Raw genomic sequence first — 23,911 nt, 5'->3', positions numbered from 1 at the left:
GCCCTCACTTAGCTGCGTCATTTTAGGGAACTTGGAAACCAGGCCTCGTGTCTTTAACTTACAAAATTATACACTCCAATGAGCCGGAAAGGGGCTTTTGGAATAATTCTATTGAAAATATGTGGGTTTTCGCCTTGAAATGATCTTCCTGAAATTATCCCCTTTCTCTCTTTATAAATATTAAAAAGAAGGAATCAGAGCTTAGTGCTTTAAATCCCTATTCAGGGATTTTTCGTCTGCCTCCCAGGAAAGCAACCAGTCATTTCTGAGGAAGAAAAGGAAGGGGTGGCTCAGTTCCCTCTAACATGACCCCTCCCACCTTTTGGAATACCCCTGACCCGTCCCTCCTCGTGCCCCTATGGCTAAGCTGGGATGTGCTGGAATATGGGGGTGTGAGAGGGAAGGAGCAGGCTCGGGAGGGCTGGGGAGAGGGAAGGTGAATAAGGCTGCAGAGATGGAGGCAAGAAAGATGGAGAGACAGAGTGAGAGTGAGAGAGACAGAGACAGAGAGAGACATCAGGGAGGGAGAGAAGAGAGACGGAGTGAGAGAGAGAAGTGGTTCTAGAGGGAGAAAGAGACATAAAAACCCAGAGAGAGAGGGGTTGGGGCAAGAGATGTAGAGACACAGAGCTAGAGCCTGAGGATTAAAGAAGACACAGAATACGGAGAGAGAGTAGCATGTGATGCAGAGACAGAAAGGGAAGACTCAGGGATAGGGGGACTGGGAGAAGGTGACAGGGAGCCAGGGGTGGACGACGATGCAGAGAGAGGCCCACAGAAGGAAGACGACACAGATTGACAAGCGGAGTAGGGAAGAGCCACAGGACAGAGACATGGTGAGACAGCGACACAGGGTGAATGAAAAGGAGACTGGAAAGGCCGGTGCCACGCTCAGGCTGGAGGCTGGCTTGGGCTGGGGATGAATGCATGGCTTGTGTGCAGGGTGGCATCCGATGGAGGGACGCTCCTCATTCCCAACCTGGCCCCACTGGGCCTGCCTCAGTCCCATGCCTCGGATGAAGCACTATTGACTTTGATACGTGAGGGAGGGTTGGGGGAACAGGAGGCTGGCTTAGGAGTTGGTGCGTCCAAGCATCAGCTCTGCCAAACCACTGCTGTGTCACCTTAGGCACTTTATCCAGTTTTTGGAGCCTTGGTTTTCTCATCTGAAAAGTGGGGATAATGGTGCCTACATCATAGGATTGTTTTGCCACCCACATGGGGCACCACCTGTAAGGGACTTGACACAGCACCTGGTAGTACGTGCTTCACCTTACATGAATCAGGTGATGTTTGGGACTCAACTATAATTCTTCTGTGACCTCAGAACTGACCAGTGCTGACCCTGGAGACCTAGAGGGTAAAACTTATACCCTATAGGTATAAGTCTGAAAGGGGAAGTCTGTGGGAGGAAGGGGACAGGAGATTTGGTGGTTAGGAGGGTTCCTGAGAAGGCTTTCACAGGCAGCCTTAGTGAGTACAAAAGTTAAGGGGGGAGGTAGGAACATTTAACTGGTTTCCACCCTCCTGAAAGGGAACCTGGTGAAAAGAGAAGTACCCTAGCCCATGGCTCCCTCTGTGACCATGAGCTCTCCAGGGCTTCTTCCTGCCTGTCTGACAAAGAGGGTATCAGACTCCAGGCTCTGTAGGGCCTTTGAGGCCCTAACATTCAGGGCTTCTCAAAGTCTATGATTGTAGTAGCCTGATCTGGAGTGGGGGTGAGTGGGGGTGAGGATGTCCCCTGTGTCTCCCTGCCACCCCCAGAGCTGCAGCAGGAACAGAGCCCTCTACCTTCTAAAGGATCTGTCACAATGCACGGTGGTTGGTTACTGGTTACCACATAAGCCAAGTCCTTGATCTGCTGTGTTTGAGGAAACCCTTTGTTCCTTTCAAGTCTCTATTCTCTCAGCCAGGGTTGGCACAGAGACCGAAGCAGTGTTTTCTCTTTCTTCCTTTCCCTTTTGGATTTTTAAAAATAACTGGCTGTGCATTCAGGCAGCATTCTAGAATTGGGTTCCCAGGCTGGGGTTCAGGGCCAGGGACTTCAGCTGCCCCTCACTCCTGGGAAGACCTGGGAGGAGTGAAAGCAAAAAGGCTGGAGGGATGGGGAAGGCATTAAACCCATGCCCTTGAGACAGACTCAGGCTGAGGCAGCAGTCCTGTGAGGTGAGGCTGGAGAGCAGAGACAGAGCGATGGGGGTTCCAATCCTGGCCGCAGCACCCCCAAGCTGGCCGACTCTGGTGCACTCCCATCCTCTTTTGGACCTCAGTTTTGATAAGTGTAAGATTAGAGGTCAGAGAAGAGATGGCTGCCTCTCTCCATTGCGGGGTCCATGTCAGACATTGCTAATCAACACCCCCGCCCCCCCGCCCTCAACCCCCAAGCTTGGATGAGCCCTGAGAATCCTTTTCAACACAGTGCCCTGGGTGTTTAATACCAATTGGATTTGAGCAATGCAAAATGAGACCTACTTCCCATCCTGGGACATCTCCAAGGGGCCAACGTGAAGTGGGTACTCAAAAAATATTTATTAGATGAATGGAAATTTTTTTTTTTTTTTAGTCCTTACTACATGTTCTAAGTCCTTTCTAAGCAGTGAACAAAACAGAGTTCTTGACCTTAATCCAATGCGTGGGGGAGACAGGCAATAAGCAAATAAGCAGAGAAATATATAGCAGATGTCAGGTGATGATCAATGCTGTGAAGCAAAATGAACCAGAGTAAAACAATAGAGAGTGATAGAGTGTGGGTGTGGTGGAGGGGGTCACATTGTAGATAAGGTCATCAGAGAAGGTCTTCTGAGGAGGTAATAGTGCAGCAGAGAACTCAACAGAGTGAGAAATCTCTTAAGATTCCATCGCTCTAAGAGTGGTTTGACACTAAGAGTGGTTTGACACTAAGATTCTAATTTTTGTTGTGTAAGATTCTAGAATCCCATGAATCTAGGAACCTGTAACTAAAATTACAATATTTACTGCTTTCACATTCCATGACAATGATTCTAGAATTTTGTGACTCTGAAATTCTAGGATTCACTGAAGCATCTTTTTGCTTGAATAGACCAGGATTCATTGCCTACCCTCTCCCTGCTACCCCTAGGAAACGGAGCTGAAAATAGAAACCCTCAAAACAACAAGCCATTCCAGCTCTAAGTGCCATAGTAAAGAAATGGTCCAATGTTGCTCCAATGGTTTAATTGCAGCAGCCCATTCATGAAGGATCTTCAGTTGATGAAGAGGAGTGAGGCCTCAGGGCAAGGCGTGGCTTGTGGCTACCCCTGGGGAGAGGTCTGAACCACCGCCCTAGGTGAGGCTGATGCTCTGGGGAGCTGGCTGGATTTTAGCAGCTAAAGCCCTGGTTGGCTGGATCAAATGCCCTTTGCCTTTGGGAATCAAGAGGGTGTGGGTATTTTAACTAGGAGATTAAGAAAGGCCTCTCTGGGGCAGTGGCATTAGAGTTGGATCTGAAGACTAAGAGAATGCCACATTGACAGACTGCCAGGGGAAGCCAGTTCCAGGCAGAGGGACTAGCAGATGCAAAGATCCTGAGGTGAGAGAGAGCTTGGCTGGTTCCCAAAGCAGTCGGAACATAGAAAAATGAGGAGATGAGATCAGAGGGCAGGAAGGGGCTGGGTCCTATATGGGTTTGTAGGCCAGGACTAGGAATGTGGAAGCTCCTGGGAGGTTTTAAACAGAGCAGTGACATAATGTTAATTCCATATTTAAAAGATTCCTAAGTGCTCTGAGTAGAATGGACTACTTCGGGCAAGAGTAGAAACTCGATCAGAAGGAAACTGGTAATTTGTCCCAGTGAGAAACGACGGTGGCTTGGATTTAGATGGTGGCAGTTATTCCATCTGTTCATCTCTCCCTACTTCCTTCTCTCTCTTTCTTCCATCCCTCCCTCCATCCATCCATTCATCCATTTTATTAACCAAATACGTATTAAGTGTCTATGGGGAGTCAGGCACAATGCTGGGATTACAAAGATGAATTAAACATGGTTCCCAACCATGAGGAGCTCACAGAATGGCAGGGTGTATGTCATTGCAATGTAATGATATGAACACTCCAGTCAAGGAATGCACCAAGAATGGCGCGAACTCAAGGGAGGAAATGTGTTGAGACTGGGAAGTTGGAAAAGGCCTCATGGAGGAGGAGTTGATATTTGAGTTGGGCCTTTTGAAAGGCACAGAGGAGTTGGTTAGGCAAGAGAATGTCCCTGGCAGAGGGACAGCGTGAGTAAAGGCAAGGAGGTAGCCTGAGAGAGCATGGCGTGTACTGGAAATGTGTAGATGTCCGGGTTGGTGGGATCAACAGGTGTGTGGAGGGACACTCTGGGAGAGGTGGAAGGTATGCTTGTGACGGGCCTGCCCCTTGCTGCTCAGCTCTGCCTGCCCCTACCAGAGCCGAGTAATTTAATTAAGTACCAGCTCTTAAATAAGATGCAGCTGTTTAGCAGATGTTGCCTTCCACCCCAGCTGGAGGTGCATCTTGGCGATGGGCACAGTATTTCTAGGGCGTCTAATCTGTGAGGCTGCAGAGAGGAAAGAAATTCAAATGCTGCCATTATTATCTAATGGCCATTGTTCACTCTGCACCCCTCCTCCCCCAGTGCCACTGCCACTGTCAGACATTCCTGTTGGCTTTGGACTGGAGACAGAGAGGTGGGCTGGCAGGTGGGCTGGGAGTTTGACTTGATGGTTCTCACTCAGAAAACAAGAGAAGAAAGCAAATGAAAAAACCGCCAATCCACAGAGCCTCCAGGAACTTTTTTTTTTTTTTTTTAATTTATTATTTATTTTTGGTTGTGTTGGGTCTTCGTTTCTGTGTGAGGGTTTTCTCTAGTTGCGGCAAGCGGGGGCCACTCTTCATCACGATGCACCGGCCTCTCTTGTTGCAGAGCACAGGCTCCAGACACGCAGGCTCAGTAGTTGTGGCTCACGGGCCTAGCTGCTCCGTGGCATGTGGGATCTTCCCAGACCAGGGCTCAAACCCGTGTCCCCTGCATTGTCAGGCAGATTCTCAACCACTGCGCCACCAGGGAAGCCCCCCAAGAACTTTTATGGTAGTGGAAAGTGACCTACCCCCAGAAAAAGGCACAGATAATAACTGCTATCTATTGAACTCCTACTCAGAGCCAGGTGCTGTGCGAGGGGCTTCACAGACCTTGTCTCTGGTTCTCTAATCCTCCTATCCCCCATGCAAGGTTCCTGCTTCAGGGCCTTTGCCCTTGCTTTCTCCCCTGTCTGGGAATGCTCTTCCTCCAGCTGCCCACATGGCTCATTCCCCCATGTCTTTCAATATCACCTCCTCACAGAGGCATGCCCTGATCCCCACCCCCCCCCCACCACATAAAATAGCACCTTCTCCATCAATCTCTACTCCCTTACCTTGCTTTATTTTCCTTCATCCCCCGATATGTGTATGCTGTTCAGTGTCTGTTTCTCTCCTCTAGAGTTTAAGCTTCTGAGGGCAAGGATTTTTGTCTGTTTTATTCATTGTGGCCCCTCCAGCACTCAAAAGAATGCGTGACACAAGGCAGAACTCTGTGAATATTTGTTCAATGCGTGGAAGAATGATCAACAGATCTCACTGAACGTATGAGAAGAGTGTCAGGGAGACAAAATCACTTTCCCAAGAGTTATACAGCCAGCAAGGGGAAAGCTTGGATTTGAATTCGGGTCTGTCTGATTCTAAAGCTCTGCCCCTTTCCTTGAAAGTTTCTCTTCTTCTCTTTCTCCATAGCACTTATCACCACTTACTTGGTATTATCTGTTCCTGGGTTTGGTGTCTGCCTCCCCAACTAGAATGGCAGCTCCACTGCAACAGAGTTCATCTGTTTTGTTCACAACTGACTCCTCTTACACACACACTTCTTCTTTAATCCTGGAAGCAATCCTACCTCTGCAAGGTAGGTTTCATCCATGCCATTTTACAGATGGGAAAATTGAGAGTCAATCAGAGAAACAATTTGCCTTGCCCAAGGTCACCCACCCAGTGAGTGGAGAGCTGGGATTTTCATTTGTCCAACCAAAGGCACCAGCTGCCTGGCCAGATGCAACTTACCAGGGCCCGTGTTTCCCCTCAAGGTTGGCAGTGTCAGGGCCAATGTGAAGCTCGCCCTTAATTCATAACTCCCCAGTTTTGTCCATTTAAGTGAAAACTTTGATGTTATTTTAACCCAAATCCTCCATTGACTTCAGTGGAAGCTTTGAATCCATGAGGAAGGTCTGACAGCATTTTTGGAGGTAGCACAGGCACCCAGTGGAAATCACATTAGCATACTCATTATCTCAATGTCCTTTGAATGTGTTTTTCCGCTGTTCCCTTAAAGTGACTCAGCGACAATGGATCCTTTCTATTCACGAATTCCTGGGACTGAAGTGGGCTGTGGTTGGTTCCTAGGTGCTTCTCTGTGCTTTCCAAATGGTGACGATGATGTGAACCCATGTGGCATAAGGTAATGGAAAGAATGCCATCCAGGCAGATACCCTGATGGTGCGTGAAGCACATGGTCTGGGTCTGGAAGAAACAACTCCTCAAGTCACGTAGGCAGGTGTGGTGGGACCCCCCAGGGGTGGCAGTGGGGGCACAGGTAACAAAAGCTGTTGCTCAACTGCCTTCCAAGGAGGCTACCCCCGTTAACAGGAGGCCTCTGGAGGCAGCACAGAACCAGGGATGGCTCTGGGTTGACAAGATGGTTGCTCAACTCTGGAAAGTGCCAGGATCACCTGGGGAGCATTTACCAGCACTCAATGTCCAGCAGCCCCTCCTAGCCTGGAGTCAAAAAACCATTAGGTTCCAAACCTGGGGGACTTGGGGGAACAACTGGGCTTCAAAGATTTTTGAGTTTTCCCCAATGACTCCAGTACGCCAACAGGCAACTAGTAAATGGAGCTAAACTGCTTTCAAACCAGAGGGGAGGGGAAGAGAGAAGTTGTGTGATGGTTGATGGTGGGGAGGACGGGGGCAATAAGAAGTCCTCCAAGGATGTGTGCCGGAGAAGGAAGGTCAGAGAAAACACTCTTGGTTTTTTTTTTTAATTTTTATTTATTTATTTATTTATTTATTTATTTATTTATTTATTTTGGGCTGTGTTGGGTCTTCGTTTCTGTGTGAGGGCTTTCTCTAGTTGTGGCAAGTGGGGGCCACTCTTCATCGCGGTGCGCGAGCTTCTCACTATAGTGGCCTCTCTTGTTGCGGAGCGCAGGCTCAGTAGTTGTGGCTCACGGGCCTAGTTGCTCCGCAGCATGTGGGATCTTCCCAGACCAGGGCTCGAACCCGTGTCCCCTGCATTAGCAGGCAGATTCTCAACCACTGTGCCACCAGGGAAGCCCTGTTTTGTTTTTTTTTAAGAAAAATTTCAAGTACAGCAAAATGGAGAGACTAGTACAATGACCTGCTTACCAGTTACAGTCTCATCAGTTATCAACAGGATGTCCTTCCTGTGGGGGGAGTTGAGGTGTGTGTGGGAGGTGAGGCACCCCAGCTTCCCTGGGAATCTTCTGGAAAGCCAGTGCTGCTCACCGGTGGTTCTGTGACAGTGGATCCCTGGTGTGAACGCAGAGCGCCAGCACCAAGCTCTCAGGGTAGGACAAGCTTTGACAGGGGAACCAACAGCTGGGACATAAGAACTTTTGTATTAAGGAAAAAAAAGTGATACTTAAGAAATTCCCACCTATTTGGAATAATTCCTCCTTGGCTAGTTCTTTGGTTCTGATGTTTTGGGATGGGGCTGTGGGCCTTACCCCTAAAAGGATCAAGGAAGTGAGGGGACTAGCCTGGGAACAACCAGAGGGTGCAGCTGGGGGAGTGGAAACTGGGCTGGGCTGTCTCCAGGAAGCCCTCTGCTGTGTGCCTCTTTGTTCATATGACAATGATCCACTGAGCACCTACTACATGCTGGACGTTGTGTTCTTGATGATAAGGGCACAGTGGTAAACACGATGGATGAAGATGCTTCCCCCTATGCAGCTTACATTCTAGTGCAGGAGATGGACCACAGGAAGTAAAATACACAGCATGTCAGATCGCACTCAGTGCTATAGAGAAAAATAAAGCAGGGAAGGAGACTGGGTGGGTGGCAATTGTTAAGGTGCCCAGGGAAGGCCTCTCTGCTGAGGTGACCCAAATAAGATGATGGAGGGAGCCATGTGGGCTGAGGAACTGCATTCTAGGCTGAGGGAACTGCAAATACAAAGGCCCTGGGTATGGGGTTGGGGGTTGGGGCGTTGGGAGTGCTTCTTTCAGGAACAGCAAGCCCCTTGCATGGCTGGAGCAGAGGGAGAGTGGGGGACGGGGCTGGCAGGGAGGCAGATCTATAGGGCAAACTGATGAGGCCAGACACGTAAGACCTTGAAGGCTTTTGTAAAGACTTTTGCTTTCCTGCTGCATGTGAAGGGGAGCAGTTGGTGGGTTTTGAGTGAGAGGACTGAAAGATCTGGCTTACATTTTAGTGGGACCTCTCTGGCTGCTGAGTGCAGAACAACTGTAGAAGGTGAGCACAGAGCAGGAAAAGGCTGTTGCAGTCACCCCAGGTGACAGATGCTGCCAGCTCAGACCAGGGAGGTGGTGGTGGCCTGGGGCAGAAGTGGTCAGGTTATGGGTAACTTTGGAAGGTAGAAGCAATGGGATTGGTTGACTGAAGGAATGCAGGAGGGTGAGATGAGGAGAGTGGTCAGGGATGGTGCCAAGGTGTTGAATCTCAGCAACTAGAATTACGGGGTTGGCATTTCCTGAAATGGAAATCCTGCAGGAGGGCTGGGTGTTGGAGGAATGATTGGGAGTTCTGTTTTGGACAGGTTAGATTTGAGATGCCTGGACAACACAAAATGCAGGTGTTGATTCATCTGCTGGACATATGAGTCTAGAGTACAGGGGAGAGGCCTAGCCTGGAGTCAACCCTGATGGTAGGTGAGATCACTAAGGGCATGGTCATAGATGGAGAAGTGGACCAAGGACTGACCTGGGGTTCTGGTGTAACAGGCACGGGGCCAGGCTATTTCTCCTGGCCTCCACTGGCCAGCACCAGGCCTGGGGGGCTATGGAGGGGTGTCCTAACACTGCCTTCCCTGGGTATTTACCCTGAGGTTAAAGGCAAAAGCTGAACTAGCCTCATTTTGGAAGAGCAGAAACTCTCAGGTTATATGGAGCCCCGGTGATTGTTGTAAAGCTACTTGCAGGGAGTGGAAGGCAAGAGTTTGACCACGCCTCACAGAATGCAGCTTAGCCACTGAAAACTCACTCAGCACTCAGTGCTCCGGGGACCGAGTTAGTGCACGGTCCGCTCAGCAGCCGTACTCTGCTGGTCTTCACTTCCTCTGTGCCTTCACATTGTCTTTGCAATAACTGACCTTGTGGGGTCTTTCAGTTTTTATGCATTTTCCCAACTCTGGGATCCAGATTCAAACACACATCCCTGATTGGTGCTGATTGGTTTAGTTAATTGTGCTCAGCCCTGCTGGGTGGAGCTTTTGCACCAGGCGATACCATTGGCAGCTGACTGGCCTATATTTTAGAAACATTTGGGTCAGGTGACATCTCCTGCTCCAATAAGCTGTTGTGGCAGTTATGGAGTTATGGAGGCACTAGCGGGTACAGAATATAAAGTCTGAACGGTAATGGAACATGGATTAAGGTGGACTCTGGGGCAGAGAACCCCCCTGTGCTCGGGTTCAGCCTCCAGCACTTACTGTGACCTTGGGCGGGTTATTCGAGCTAACTGTACCTCCATCTCTGTAAGTGGAGAATAATAATGTTAACTGCATCTTTGGGTTGTGGTGAGGCCTATGTAAGATGATCAATGAAACGCACAGTACAGTATTTAAGTAGAACTCAAAAAGTGTTCATCACTGTTGCCACTACTATCAGGGGACAGTTTATCTGCACTAAATTAGATGCTTTAAATGCACGTTCTCATTCAGTTCTTCACAAAATCCCAATGAGATAGGTTGTCTTTTCAGTCCCATCATATAGGTGTGAAAATGGAGGCACAGGGAAGTTACCTGACTTGTTCTAGGGTCCCTCAGCTATTAAGAATAGAGCCGGGATTCAAACACAGGTTTATGTGGCTCCAGAACCATTGCTCTGATTCACTGTGCCCCCTGAAAGGACACCTATGTATAAATGCCCACCCTTGGCCACTTCTGCAGGGCTGTGGGCAGGAGCTCTTTACCCCCTCTCCAGGAGGTGTAGCAAGCTCTCTGATCCCCCCCACCCCCCCCACCCCCCCACAGCTGTCCCTGCCCTCCAAGGATGCAATCTGCTGAAGTGGGGACTGCATCCCTCACTGGCTCTGGTCTGCAAAGGCCGTTCCTATCCCTTGTCCTATGTGGTCCTCAACAAGTGGATAAATGAGCAGATTAGGGATTATATTCCTCCCATTTGACAGATGCAGGAACTGAGACTGATCAAAAAGATGGAATCAGAATTTGAACCCAGGTCTGTCTGTCCTTTTCCCTTCCTCCACCCCCCTTGCAGGGCAAAACTGAACCCAAGGGTATCAGGAGCCACTGTAGGTTCTTGAACAGGGTAAAGTAAAGGCAAGAAGAACTCGGGGTCAGAACAGAGAACCTCAGAGCTGGAAGGTGCCTCCTTTAATTGGGCCCGGAGAGGCCAGAGGGTCACTGGGTCTGTACCCTGATCATTGCTGAACAATTACCCAGTTCTGCAAAGTTTCTTACTCGTGACCTGGGGTTCTTTCAGGGTGTAAAGGAAATGGAAAGAGATGAATTCCAGGTGCCAGTTTAATTCCATGAGGTTCAGTATGCCTGCCTGACCCTGAGGTTTCATGCAGGCTCCCTGACTGAAGGATTACAGCAAGGAAGGAGCATCTGCAGGCTCTTGGCTCTTGTTTGCCTCTTCTAACACACACACCAAGCAGGGCCTTGCCCGTCCTCCAGGGTTGTTACCAGTAAACAGTCCCTGGGCTTCACACGTGTGGGTTCCTCAGCACATCCCTGAAATCCGACATCAAGGATTGGAATCTCTGTCTTGCACCTACTCACTGTGTGACCTGGGGCAAGTCACTTTACCTCTCTGGATTTCTGTTTCCTCATGTACAATCCTCTCGTATTTGGTTACTGTGAGAATTGAGTAAGATGTTCACATAGTGCTTGGTGCAGCGCCTGGTGTGTGGTGAATGCTGTCATTGTTATTTTAGGCATTAAAGTCCCATGGCCCCCACACAAAAATCTTCAGACACTTGCTGTTGGCATGGGAATGATGAAAAGATTTACCTTTTAGAAACATAAAAGAATAATTTAAAAAGAAGGGTTATTTTGGTGACAGTGTGGCGGTTGTATTAGGAGGAACAAGACTGAAAATTAAACATGTCCATTAGGAATGTATTTGGCTGTTGGTAGTAAAAAAAATCCAACAATGGAACAGATTTCTAGTCTTGCCTCAATATTCACTCTCCCTGTCTTCCTTAGGCAATAGAATCCCTAATTTTAGCTGGGCATGTGGCAGTCTAGAATGAAGATGACAGTTCCTAGCTTCCCTTTCATATTCTAGGTATGGCCATGAATTTCTCTTGCCAATGAGAAATGGTTTATGTGATTTCTAGAGAATGTCTTAAAAGGGAGTGATGTCTCATCACTCCTCTCTTTCTACATGCTGGCTGGAATTTGACACGTGATGACTGGATCTCAAGCAGCCCTTTTGGACCATGTGGTAAATTAAAGATGGTTGCTAATTCTTTGACCCTCTTTCTTTCAAAAGGAAGAGTCTATTTGAAAGAGTAAATTCACTTCACTTAAATCTGGGCTGGCCTGTGACTTCTTAGACAAACAGAGTAGAATGGAAATGATGTTCTGCCATTCTGGGCCTTGTCCTTAAGAGGACTGGCAGCTTCTGCCATGGCCTCTTGGATCCATGAGCTACCATGGAAAAGGTCAAACCACTCTGCTGGAGAGAACACCTGGAGAGCCCCTGAGACTACATAGAAAGGGAGAGGGACCCAGCTGAGCTTAGCACTGTAGTCATCCTCACTAAAGCATCAGGCATCCCAGTAAAACCATCAGCTGAATATGACAAGCGACTAGTTGATGCCTACAGATCAGAAGGATCACCTAGCTGAGCCCTGCCCAAATTTCTGACCCACGAAACTGTAGAAGATAATAAAATAGTTATTGTTTGGGGATTGTTTGTTATATAGCCAGAAATAACGAGAGCAGACCATGAGGTAGAAGCTATTTGCTGAGGATGGTGCACCAATTATACCAGCCCTGGTCTGGCTACCTCCAGATTTCTTGTTACACAAGCAAAGTAAACCCTATTTGTTAAAGCCTTATGATACCTTGGGTTATTGCTCAAGGCCTCAGTTTCCCAATTGTTAAATTGGACACTAGCTCCTGTCCTATTACCTCCCAAGTGCCTGAGACGATAAAGCAATAATCAGGAGGAGGGGTTCTTTTTCATGTAATATAAACAGTGCTTGTATCCAACAAGACCAATCAGTGACATGCTCAAGCTGTTATAATATATCTAACCTGTTCATGATGGGTGTGAACTCATCATGAACCAATTACAAAGGATTTTGGAATCAGACACACTAGGGCTTGAGGCTCAGCTCTGCTCCTTTCTAATGTGATGAACTGGGGCAGTCAGTAAATCTCTCCCAGCCTAGTTTCCTCATCAATATAACACAGATGATGCTATTTCCCTTGTAGAGTCTGTGTGAGGATTAAATGAGATTAATCCATCCATTTGATAAATACTGAATTTCTCCTATGTTCTAGGCCAGACCCACTCCTGATATTGGTGGGGCCTGGGGCCCACTCACCTCCCAAATCTAAATATTTAAATGTTATATATCAAGCTAATACATTGTTTTAAAAATGTTCTATCCTTCTTGATGAATATAACTTCATAACAACCTGGAAGGCCAGGTTCAATTTGGAAAACTCAGACTCCTCAGACATCTGCACTGAGATGTAGAGTGGTGGCGGGCAGAGCTGCACCCCAGCCTCCAGCTCCCCAGATGCCTTCTCCCTTCTCACCCCCGGCTCCATGCCACACTGTGTCTCACATGTATCCCAGGCTGCCTGTCCAAGCTCCCTTCACCCCATGCTCCACACTGCCCTTTGGCTACATCCTGGACCTAGTGTTTTGCCTCCAGAGAACAAGCCAAGGAGAGGCCTGCACAGGCCCTGGAAGCAGCTGGGACCCTTGGGCAGGGAGCTCAGGGATCCTGGGGCCCCAGAGTGTGTCTAGAAAGGGAATGAAGTCTTGGGTGGGCATGTCCCCTTGGCCCTGTGAGGACATATGCAGCTGGTGGAGGGCCAGAGAGAGGCCCTTTAAAGCATGAGAACCAGGGAGCAGGGCAGGGTCCCCCTTGCCTGGATCTGAGGCCTGTGCTGGTGGACGTACATCAGTGTATGAAACAGACACCGTCCCCGCCCCTTTCCTTCAATGTGGTCCTCTGTCTTACCCCTGCCTGTAAGATGAGGGCTTAGCCGATCTGACATCTCCAAGTTTGTGTTGGAGACCAAGGGCTGGGGACTTGGTGAATGTCAACATGAATCTCCTAGATACCAGGAGGTCAGATGTGATCAGATGGGTATGTTTAAGACCTGAGTGATCAACTTCCTCCTCCAGCCCAAGCCTGGCAGAGCAGGAAGGGCCTCCACTGGCTAGTCCAGCCCATTATTCACACAAAACTTCAGCAGCCATAATAGCAACATGACTTCCCATCACACCTGGAATAAAATCCCAGCTCCTCGCCAAGACCTGCAAAGCCTCTTCCACTCGGCCTCTGGCCACCTGCAGTCTCCTCGCCCATCACTCTTGCCCTTGTTCACTGAGCTGCAGCCCCCTTGACCTTCCTTGTGTTTACGAAATGTAAGGAGTCCACTCCTCCCACCTCTAGGCCTTTTCCCTCGCTGTTCCCTCTGCCTGGAGTACCCAGCTCTTTGCACAGCTGGATCCCCTCATTCAGGCATCAACTTAGTCGTCCCATGACATAGAGATGTTCGGGCATAGCTCTCCTCTAGCCCAGCTCTCTCTTTTTAATGTCTCCATTTTACATCTTTACACTACCAGAAGTGGCAGGTGGAGTGATTAAGAGGTTACCCTTGGAGCCGGACTGAGTCTAAAGCTGGTCTCCACCATCTACTGGACACTTGAGTAAATTGTTCAGCCTGTTTTGCCATGAATATATTATTCAGCCTCTAATTTTCCTTGAATAGTTGATTCAACCTCCATTTTCCCATCCGTGAAAGGGGGTGATAATTAATCTGTCTCGTAGGTCTTTTGTGAGACTGGATGAGCAAACGCACATATTTATAGCATTTAGAACAGAAGCCTGGCGCTGGCTGTTTATTGTGTTTGCCATTTTATTAACACTTGTTGTTATTTGAAATTATCTTGTCTGTTTATTTCTTTGTGTATTGCCTCCCTTCTCTCTATGAAAGGCAAACACCTTCTTGTGCTTGGATAAACGGATTCCAGCAAGGAGTGGGCACTGTGCCGAGCCCTTCTGTACATCTCCCGGTACAGATGGGGAAGCCGAGGCAGGGATGGAGGGCCGGGAGCGAGAGCCCTCAGGGGCCAGCCCGCCGCGCTGCCGGGAGCTCTCGGCTGCCCCTCTCGCAGGCGGGCACTGATATGCTCCGAGCGCGACAGCAGCATGGGGTTCGGCGGTGCCGGCGTTTCGGTTCCCAGCGCGTTGGTCTTTAAGGCCCTACAGAGCGATCGCGGGAAGGCGGCCTGCAGCCCGCGTCAGCTGCGGTCCTGTCCTGTCGACACCGGAGCAAGAACAAAGATATTTGCATGAGAACAGGAACTCCGTTTGCTGAGAGGGCCTGTTTGGGGGTACCCCTTGCGCTCCCGCGCCCCGCAGACACCCCTCCCCGAGCCGCGGGACACTCTCCTGCCGACTCATCTGTACTCTGCGGAGGCACCGGAGTCCCACAGCGGCCGAGCCGGGCAGGAGCGGCCCCAGGTCTCGCTCGGTCCGGGTCTCAGCCCCCGCCGGCTTCTCCGTCTGACCGTGCGCAAGCGTTATAAAGCCTAACTCCACGGCAACACAGCCTCCTCCAAGGATGCGCACCTGGCACGTAGGAGGGGCTCAGTGAATACGGGCTCCAATGTCCCTTTCCGACGCTGTTTCTCAGCCATCTCTTTTGAAATCCCACCCAGCTGCCCTCGGAGGCAAGATAAGCGGTGAGAGCAGGGGTTCAGGAGCCTGGGAAACCTGGATTCAAATCCTACTCTGGCGCTTGCCAGCTGCATAGCCAGGAGCAAGTTACTTTGTCTTTTGAGGCCACAGCGTCCTCATCTGTAAACTGGGGATGAAATAGTCTATAGGGTGCTTAGTTCAGTCATTCTCACAGATTAAGTGCTTAATTCACTCTTACAGTCATCACTTCCAGTTTACAGGGGGTCAATGGCAAACCCTCCAGATGTCCTGAGGGTCAGTCTTAAGCGGCCTAAAGGTCGAGATCCCCAAATGGTTTTTTTTTTTTTTAAACAATCACTTTTGTTATTTATTTATTTATTTATTTATTTATCCATTTATTTATGGCTGTGTTGGGTCTTCGTCTCTGTGCGAGGGCCTTCTCCAGTTGCGGCAAGTGGGGGCCACTCTTCATCGCGGCGCGCGGGCCTCTCACCATCGCGGCCTCTCTTGTTGCGGAGCACAGGCTCCAGACGCGCAGGCTCAGTAGTTGTGGCTCACGGGCCCAGTTGCTCCGCGGCATGTGGGATCTTCCCAGACCAGGGCGCGAACCCGTGTCCCCTGCATTAGCAGGCAGATTCTCAACCACTGCGCCACCAGGGAAGCCCCAGCCCCAAATGGTTTTATAGAGCCGGGTAGAGGTGCGCTCCTCTTCCCTCGTGCTCTCTCCCCAACCCCCAACCTACATAAGATACACAGGCTTCCATGTGAACTGGAAGAGTAATGGCTGGCTGATCAGTGACTGGAGTGGGGTTCTGGGATGTTCTTCTCCCAAGTCGAAACCTATTATTATTATTACTATTATTACTATTGTTATAATTATTTAATTAAGTATGGAAAGCCCTGGATCCTTCGCTTGGAGACAGCCTGCTATTCAGAGCAGCCCATAATCCCTCCACAGTTCCCTGCCAGGAAGGAAGCCTCACGCTGCCCTCTAGTGGCAGGCAGGGTTGTGCAGGCCCAGTGACGCGGACCAACAAGGGAACGAGAGAAACAAGCTTCACTTAGTACGTGGTGGAGGCTGTCTGGAAGAGGGAGGGAGAAAATGCAGCCTGGTTCCCCCACTGCTATTTGTGGTCCTGCTGGATCTCTCAGGAATCTTGGGAATAGAGAATAAAAGACTGAATTTGAAAGGCACAGGAGTTTTTCCATTCTACTTTTATTTATTTTTGAATAAATTACACATTTACATGATTCAAAAGATAAAAAAGATTGTGGAGTAAAAAAGAAGTCTCCCTTCCACTCTTGTTCCCTTGCCTTCCAGTTCCTCTTCCTAGAGGCAGCCGTTGTCATGTGTCTTGTGGATCCTCCAGCAGAAAGTCTGTGCAAATACAAATATTTTACAGGATCGGTAGCTTCCTCTGTATACTCTTTTGCATCTTGCTGCTTCACTTAAAAATGTATCATGGAAGTCCACAACTACTGAGCCCACGTGCCACAACTACTGAAGCCTGGGTGCCTAGAGCCTGTGCTCTGCAACGAGAGAAGCCACCGCAATGAGAAGCCTGAGCACCACAAAAAAGAGTAGCCCCCGCTTGCTGCAACTAGAGAAAGCCCACGTGTAGCAACAAAGGCCCAACACAGCCGAAAATAAATAAATAAATAAATACATAAATAAAATTGCCATCTCTCAAACCACTAGAGAAAAAAAGTTTAAAAAAAGTATCATGGGATTTGTTCCATATTGATTCATGTAGAGCTGCCTCATTCTTTTGAACAGCTGCATACTATTCCATTGTCTGATCTCGTAATTATTTGATCAGTCTTTTATTGACAAGCCTTTAAATTGCTCCTAATCTTTTGTAATCACATGTTACAATCACAATCTTGTATAGACACTGCTGTGCATACAAGTGAATCACTTAGCTATTGCTGTATAACAAACAAAAGGCTTTAAACAAAAAGCTTTTGTTATTGCTCATATGGATCACTGGTGGCTGGGTCAGGCTGGGCTAATTTTGTGTTGCCTCTTGTGCCTGGATCAGAGGGCGGGTCTTGCTGGGGGCTGGCTAGTCTAGGAAGAATGGGCTCAGTTACAATTCTGGCAGTTGGCTGGTTATCAGCTGGGGTAAGAAAGGTGCCTGGGCCATGTCTCTCATCATTCAGCAACATGTAAGGCCTCTGGAAACTCAATGACTGGCATCGCGTTCCATCACATTCTGTTGGTCCAAGCAAATCACAGGCTATACTCAAGAGGTGAGGAAATGGAAACCACCTCCCCAAGGGAGAAGCAGCAAAGTCACATTGTAAAGGGTATGACCCAGGAACATAAACTATTGTTGTCATTAAAAATTATGTTTCAATAGTGTTTTTATTTTATAATGGTTAGATTTACAGAAAAGTTGTAAAGGTAGTACAGAGAGTTCCTATATACCCCTGCACACAGCTTCCCCTATTGTTAACATCTTGTATTACTGCAGTACATTTGTCACAGCTAATATTGATACCAATATTAATACATTATCATTAGCTCAACTCCATACTTCATTCAGATCTCATTAGTTTTTCCTTAATGTCTTTTTCTGTTCCAGGATCCCATCCAGATGCCATATTACACGTAATCATTATGTCTTCTTAGACTCCTCTTGGCTGTGACAGTTTCTCAGACTTTCTTTGCTTTTGATGACTTTTATGGTTTTGAGAAGTGCTGGTCAAGTTTTCTGTAGAATGTCCCTCAATTTGGGTGTTGGGCTTTTTTCCCACAATTAGGCTGGAGTTATGGGGTCTGAGGAAGAAGACCTCAGAGTGAAGCGTCATTCTAAGCACATTGTATCAAGAGAACATGCCATCAGTGTTACTAATCATTAATGATGGTAACCTTAGTCACCTGGCTGAGGTAGTGTTTGCCGGGTTTCTCCACTGGAACATTACTCTTTTTCCCTCTTTCCATGTTGTTCTCTGTAAAAGGAAGTCACTATGCACAGCCCACACTTAAGAGATGGAGAGTATTCTCTACCTCCTTGAGGGGGCAGAATCTATATAAGTTATTTGGAATTCTTCTGCTATTTGCTTATTCCATCATTTATTATACCAATGTGTTTTCTCCAAGGAACCTAGTTCCTTTTATTTATGAATGGTATTAGAAACCAAGATCTGGATGCTGAGTGCGCTTGTTGCTACTGGGGGCCACTCTCAGTGGGCAGAGCTAGGAAATGCAGGCAGATGGTGGGAGCCTGTATATACACATAACTATAATTATTTCTACATTTATCCATTAGCATTTATGTTAAGCAAAAGATGAGTTCGCGCTAATGTCTCCAACACAAATTCATTCATACAGTTCATTCTATTCTTCTCTCCTTGCTTATCCATAACCACCCCCCCCCATTGTTCAATTCTAGCGCACATGTATGGGAGTTTCAGAATTGTCAACCCATACTCCTGTGAGATGTAATTCTACAAACTAGAGAACTGCTATGGACAGTTCTTTTGGTCTTTAGTCTTATTGCTTTCAGTTATTTCTAGAGTTATTTAGGTCAGCACGCCTATTCCCCATACCCTTCAGTCACACATATGTAATGTAGTTAGATTCTCTTATAAAATTTGGATACATTAAGATTCACTCTTTGTACTGTAAAGTTCTATGAGTTTTGACAAATGGATGGTCATGTACCTACCACTACAGTGCCATGCAGAATGGTTTCACAGCTCTAAAATATCTGCTGTGCTTCACCTGGTCAACGATCTCCCTCTGTCCAATCCCCTGGAAGCCACTGATCTGTTTTTCATCTCTATAGTTTTGGCCTTTTCTTAATCATATAAATGGAATCAAACATTAGGTAATGTTCTGAGTCTGACCTCTTTCACTTAGCAACATGCATTTAAGATTCATCCATACTGCTGTGTGGATTAACAGCTTGTTCCTTTTCTTTAAATTATAGTTGATGTACAATGTTGTGTTAATTTCTGCTGTATAGCAAAGTGATTCACTTACACATATATATATTTTATATATTCTTTTCCATTATGCTTTACCACAAGATATTGAATATAGCTCCCTGTGCTATACAGTAGGACTTTGTTGTTTATCCATTCTATATGTAATAGTTTGCATCTACTAACCCCAACCTTCCAATCCATCTCTCCTCCACCCCTCTTCCCCCTTGGCAACCACAAATCTGTTCTCTCACAGCTTGTTCCTTTTGATTGCTGAGGAGTGTTCCATAGTATGGGTGTACCACTGTTTATCCATCGACTTATTAAAGGACATCTTAGTTGCTTCCAGCTTTATTAGGAATATAAATCTGCTATAAATATTTGTATGCAGGCTTTTGTGTGGACATAACATTTCTCATCAGTTAGGTAAATGTCTAGGTGTGCAACTGCTGCATCATATGGTAAATCTACGATTAGATTTACAAGAAACTGCCAAACTGTCCTCCAAAGTAATTGTACCATTTTTCATTCCCACCAGCAATGAATGAGTCCCTGCTCTTCTGCATGTTCATCAGCACACGGTATTGCCAGTTTTTTTTTTGGAATTTGTCCATTTTAATCGGTATGTAATAGTTGTTTCAATTTGCATTTTATTTTAATTGGCATTTCCTTAATCACAAATGATGTTGAGAATCTTTACCTATGCTTATTTGCCACTTGTATATCTTCCTTGGTGAGGTGTCTGTTCATATCTTTTGCCTATTTTTAATTGGGTTTTTTGTTTTCTAATTGTTGAGTTCTAGAAGATCTTTGCATATTGTGAGTGTGATTCTTTTATCAGATATGTGATTAGCCAGTATTTACTCTCAATCTGTGGCCTGTCTTTTCATCCTCTTCACATTGTCTTTTACAGAACAAAATTTTAATAAAGTCCAACTTATCAACTCTTTTCTTTAGTGGATTGTATTTTTGGTATTGTATCTAAAAACTTTTCACCAAACCCAAGTAAAGCAGATTTTCTTCTATGTTTTCTTCCAGAGTTTTGTTGTTTTGTGCTTTACATTTACATCTACGATATATTTTGAGTTCATTTTAGTTACTTTTTATGCAAGGTATAAGATCTATGTTGGGAATCTTTCTTTTTTGCATATGGACCTCTAATTGCTCCAGCACTAATTGTTAAAAGGCCATCTTTTCTCCATATAAGTTCAATCTTTTAAAACGTATTAAGACTTGTTTTGTGGCCTGATATATGGTATCTTGGAAAATGTCTTTCCATTAGAATCTTTAGCATTTTAGTTATAGTTATTTTAAATTCCCTGTCTGATAATTTCAACATGTGTTTTATATGAGTTGCTTCTGACGATTGTTTTGTCTCTTCAGTCTATATTTTTTCTTGCCTTTTGGTATATGTGGTAGGCTAAATGATGGATCTTGAGATGGGAAGATTATTCTGGATTATCCAGGTGGACTTTTAGTGCAACCGCACGCATTCTTATGAGAGAGGCAGAGGGAAATTTGGCACAGAGAGAAGAGAAGAGAAGAAGGTGATATGACCATGCAGAAAGTGATTAGTCATTCAACCACAAGCCAAGGAATGCTGGCAGCTGCTGGAAGCTGGAAAAGGCAAAGAAGGGAGAGCAGCCCTATGACATTTTGATTTCAGCCCAGTGATGCTGATTTTGAATCTCTGGCCTCCAGAACAGTAAGAGAACAAATTTCTGTTGTTTTAAGCTACCAAGCTTGTGGTAATTTGTTATAGCAATCCTACCTTGTAAATTTTTGTTGAAAGTTGTACATGTTGTATAGGATAATAAATACTGAGGGAAACAGACCTTTAGTGTGAGGATTGATATTAATCTTGCTAGGACTCGGGCCACATTTAATGCTTCTTGTAGCTCTAGGCACCTGGGGCTTCACGTTCCTTTGTGTCCTTGTTTCCGCCTCCCTTTTGGCTCTGGAGCTTCCCCTTGTACAGCTCCTCAGAGTCCGTGTCTTGCAGCTTTTTCAGCTGTAATCCACTGTGCTTATTTACACTGGAGCCTTACTGGTGTGGTGGTGGTAGAGCAGGGCAGAGAGAGGGCATTCTCTAATCTTCCAATTAAGTCTCAGTCTTTTTGTGGGCTTACGTCTCGTCTCAGGGGTGTGGGCTTTAAAAGTGTTGCTGTTCCTCTTCTAGAGGTAGAGCTCCTGCCATCCCTGCTTCTGGTCCCTTCCCCACCCCAGGTGCAACATCCCAGCCTATTTCCTCTGTTGTGTATGGTGTATGTATATATACATAGGGTTGGCCAAAAATTTCGTTTGTGTTTTTATAACATCTTACAGAAAAACTGAACGAACTTTTTGGCCAACCCAAAATATTTATACATTACACACACATACACATACACACACACACACACACACACACACACACACACACACACACACACACACACACACACACACTTTCCCCCTTAGGTGAAACAGGAAGGCTGGAGAGGGCTGGAGTGGTGCAGAGCTCCTTTTGCCTTAGCTGAGATAAAGTATCAGAATTGCCCTTTGGCACAATTCTCTCCACTGGAGGTTAGGGAGAAGGGTCCAGAAGGGCTATCTATGGCTGCTCTTTGCCTCTTGCCAGAGCTACATGGGGAAGTCTCTCAGATCCTCTCCATTAGAACCTGGTGAGGTTCCTGGAGGAAAACTCTGCAAAAATACGAGGTCTTCCCCACCCCCCATGACTGGGGTCCCCGGGAGTTTCTCACTCTTACGTTAGCCCACACTCAGCCTTCAATGATTCATCAGAATTACTCCTTAAGTGTTCCACTGACTCATGGCGTTGCTACAGGTAGGCCAGTTTTTGGTGCCGTATCTCTTTGCGTGCACTTGACTCACCAGATTTTTGGGTGGTGTTTGCCCTGCAAGCTCAGGTCTGTGATGGATTCAAGAAAAGTCATTGATTTTCAGCTTGTCTAATTCTTTCTTGTTGTAAGGACAGGAGTAATGACTTTCAAGCTTTTCAAAGGTTGGTGTTGAAACCAGAAGTCCCTATTGTGGCCATTTTTTATATCAATCTACCACAGCAAGTAAGAAATATTAAGGGTCACAAAAGTCATAGGACTATAATCTTGGAATCATAAAGACTTTGGCATAGACTCAGAGTTTTGCAACTGGGGAAGCATAAATTCTAAGATTAAAATTCCCCAGATTGAAAATCTCCATGGGCTCTTCACCGCTTACAGGACGACACGACATAAAACACTTTTCATTACCTGGCCCATTCCAGCTCTCCAGCCCCATTTCTCACCCACATCTTACCTCCCATCCAGATCCTGTTCCCGCTTGCACTCTCCCCAGAAAACAAACTCGGTATCATACCCAGGGTCCAGCCATGTGGTAAACTAATTGAGATTCCCTGATGCACTTTGAACATTGCCTGAAACATGGAAACCCCTCACCAATCATTTGTTAATCTAATTAATGAATAAAACTATAAAGCCCTTAGCACAGAGTGTAGCACATGGAAGTATTAACAGTAGCCAGTTTCTATCACATACCTGATTTGTGCCTGACACTCTTCTAAGTACTTCACATGTATTGAGTTATTTTATTTTCATAAGCTTATGTGGTTCATAGTCTTCCTATTTTAAAGATGAGGAAACTGAAGTACAGAGAGGTTAGAAACTTGCCCAGGGTTACCCAGATGATAAGTGCAGAGCTGGGATTCAAACTCAGGGAACCCTCATCAGCGGGTTGTAATCAACACAAAGCTCCTACTGTGCTAATGCTAGATGCATCACGTACATGATCTCTAATCTCATGATAACCTCCATTTAGAAGAAATGGAGGCCAGAGAGGTTAAGTGACTTGCCCAGGGTCACACAGCTAGTAAAAGCTGCAATGAAAGTTCAAACTAGATTTGCCTGCTCTAAATCCCACACTCTTTCCTGTTCTCAACATGGCTTCTGGCCTGTCTCTTGAGAAAATGAATGCCTTTGTCATCTTGTTAAGCCATCAAACTCCTGTTCTTCCTTCAAGACATGACTTAAGGGTCCCTTCTGCTGTGACACTTGCCCTGACCTCTCCTTCATGCCACCCCAGCTGCCCCAGCCAGCCCCTTCCTCCTTGAGCCTTCACACCCCCACCTCTGCCCGTCACACCACAGTCCAGTGGTTAAAAATGCAGCTCTGCATGCAGAGGGTCTTGGGTTCAAATTATGGGCCTGCTGGGGGACTCTGATGAACTTTTCATGTAACCATCTGACCTTGATTTTTTTCTCATCTGCAAAACAGTGCTGAGAAAAGCACCTCCCTCACAGGATTGGGTGAAATATGCACCAATCTTAGCTGAGGGCTTGCTGAAGCACTTACCACTCTGTATTATAAGTATCTGTTTAAATGTCTGTCTCCATCACTTGACTTGAGGGCAGAAGCTGATTCTGATCTATCTTTTTTTCCCTAGCACCCAGCATGGCTTAGAAGAGGTATAAATAAATGTGAAGTAAATGGATGAAAAAGAAATAAATGAATCTTAGAATCCTAGTCTCATAATTTCATCCATAAAATCTAAAAACCTTGCCTCACATAACTACAAAGTAGCAAGGATCTTAGAGATCAGCCTCCTGAGGCTTTCAATCTTTTTGACGAGCACCCACAGTTAGTAATACACTTTATACTGCCATCCAATGTGCACGCGTGTGTGTGTGCGTGCACACACACACACACACACACACACACTGAAAGTTTCAAGAAAGAGTACTTTCCCTAACTATGTAGGATAAACCCAGATATTTATTTTTTCTCCCTTCCCATCCCCTCCCCTCCCCACCTCCTCTCTTTTCCATTTTTAAAAAATGCTGGATTAGGTCCACTACAT

The 23,911-nt window shown here is 46.6% G+C and overlaps 1 long non-coding RNA gene across 3 annotated transcripts in view; it reads left to right on the top strand.

Annotated features, from left to right (window-relative positions):
* LOC309613942 overlaps window positions 1-21,332 on the top strand; it is a 99,667-nt gene extending 78,335 nt beyond the window's left edge. For all 3 annotated transcript variants that reach the window (XR_014235951.1, XR_014235952.1, XR_014235953.1), the window contains exon 4: window positions 19,596-21,332. This is a non-coding gene — a long non-coding RNA (uncharacterized lncRNA). The remainder of the gene's footprint in view (window positions 1-19,595) is intronic.
* Window positions 21,333-23,911: the final 2,579 nt, after the last annotated feature.

Source organism: Balaenoptera borealis, assembly GCF_965194805.1.
Source record: "Balaenoptera borealis genome assembly, chromosome: 16".
In the NCBI taxonomy this organism is placed as follows: domain Eukaryota; kingdom Metazoa; phylum Chordata; class Mammalia; order Artiodactyla; family Balaenopteridae; genus Balaenoptera; species Balaenoptera borealis.
Note: the sequence above shows the minus strand (reverse complement) of the source record. Positions and strands in the feature narration are given on the sequence as shown.